A 2,125-nucleotide genomic window follows, 5' to 3' on the forward strand; every position below is an offset into this window, starting at 1 on the left:
ATCGCCAAGATATATGTACTGCTGCTGCTTCAAAGAGCCACGTGAACCGCATGTATTACTATTTATCTGTGCCTGGGCTACCATGCAGACAGGCTTAAATCTAGTTAGAGATTGCACTCTTTGTAGTTAACAAATAAACGTTGCGAGCTGATGAGATAAGAATCCCCAGCAAACACCTGAGCAAAATATCATAAAGTCATTTGATAATTGTCACTGACAACTTTTATACTCTTATTTGTATTGTAAAGCCATTATGAGCAATAAAAGAGTGTGACTCTGATTCTGCACGCAGCTAAAATCAACTGCACATTCAGCACAGCTAATGTAAACGTAGACCTTAAATGAATGTTACATTGAGGTTGCGCAGTTAAATATGACAAACCTCGGTTAAAGTGTATACAAACGGTGGCGTGTCCTCACGGCAATTACACACGCTTGACTGCTTGTTGCTGCAGCTGTATAAACACATTTGCGTAAATGCCACTGCTTATATGCTTAATATTTCGCTCCTGCATACGAATGCAAGACTGTTAAACATGACGCTTAGTTTAACATTTGTTTATGGTAGCTCATTTAGAAATGAAGGCATACCACGCAATATGCACAGTGAAATTAGTAAAAGAGTGTTCACTTATCTTTGTTCATTTTAGATGCTTTCTGAAGCGCGCTGCAACTGCTACAGCAAGCACTAGCCAAGTATTTGAATGTTGAGCAGCAAGCTCATTGGCGCCATGTGAATGATGATGTAATTATATCGGATTGAGTTAGTTACCATTTCTGAGAGTTTCATTACAGAACTTTGTATATATCTGAAAATATATTTTTGCCATATGGGTAGTCTGTGCCTGTGCGCCACTTTGTTTTAGAAAGCAAAGTGCACAGACACTTAGTTGTGATGAAAATGGTGACGACCATCGGTGGGCATGTTTTTTAGTAAAGCACCAAATGTTTTTTTTTTTTATCTTGCCTTCTTCATTTAGTTTAATTTCAGGTTAAAATCCAATTAAAATCCCTCAGAGCTGTAATCTACCCTAGAACTTAGATGTAATGTCACACATAAATTTGGCCACAAATTATAGTTTTTCTGCAACAAAGCTAACATAAATTATCAAGAAGCCATCCGTTCTACAGAAAACTGAGAAGAAACTACTGAATATTTCACAGATATAAAACTGAATATACTGTACAGTAAGATACAAGTATTAGCACTTGCATTTCTTGCAAATTAGGACAGAATTTTATAAGACACAATGCAATGAACTTTGAAAACTGTTATAAATCCAGCAGCTATTTTTACCTGATAAGCTCTCAGCATGGTGCTAACTTTGTTCATAAGTTAAAAACACAGTCAGTTACAAAACTGTCACATTTTTACAATGTGCACAGGACTACAGAAAGACTGAAAGGATACACTTCAATTGTGTTTATTTATTTGCATGTTTATCCCCAGTGATAATATTTAGTTTAAACTATAAAGTAATATGATATCTGAATATTTAATTTGTAATTTAAATAATTATTATCAAATAAATAATAAAATTAATCAAATTAATTCTAAAATAAATATTAGACTGCCATTTAAACGTTTGGGTTCAGTTGGATTTTTTAAATGTTTTTGGAGGAAGTGTCTTATGCTCACCATGGCTGCATTTGTTTGATTAAAAATAATGTGTAAACAGTGATATTATGGAATATTGTTATCATTTTAAATAAAAATAGTTTTTGATGTTGTTATATTTTAAAATGTAATTTATACCTGTGATGGCAAAGCAGAATTTTCAGCAGCCATTATTTAAGTCTTCCAGAAATCATTCTAAAATGCTGATTTGCTGGTCAAGAGACATTTCTTAGTATTATCAATGTTAAAAACAGTTGTGCTGCTTAAAATTTTTTTGTGTGGAGACTGTGGTACATCTTTTAGGATTCTTTGATGGATAGAAAGTCTGTTTTGATCAAGGTAATGCATGAATAAAAATTAAGTTCTTTCAAAAAAGAAATTTTTTGGCATCAAATTTATGATATTCAAGAGTTTTGTTTGAGAGACATGACAGCAGGTTAATCAGATAATATGCTTGAGCAAAGCTGTATATTAAACTTTTGTTCTCAGTGTAATATCTGATTTCAA

The sequence above is a fragment of the Sinocyclocheilus anshuiensis genome, unplaced genomic scaffold (assembly GCF_001515605.1).
Source record: "Sinocyclocheilus anshuiensis isolate Anshui unplaced genomic scaffold, SAMN03320099.WGS_v1.1 scaffold477, whole genome shotgun sequence".
In the NCBI taxonomy this organism is placed as follows: domain Eukaryota; kingdom Metazoa; phylum Chordata; class Actinopteri; order Cypriniformes; family Cyprinidae; genus Sinocyclocheilus; species Sinocyclocheilus anshuiensis.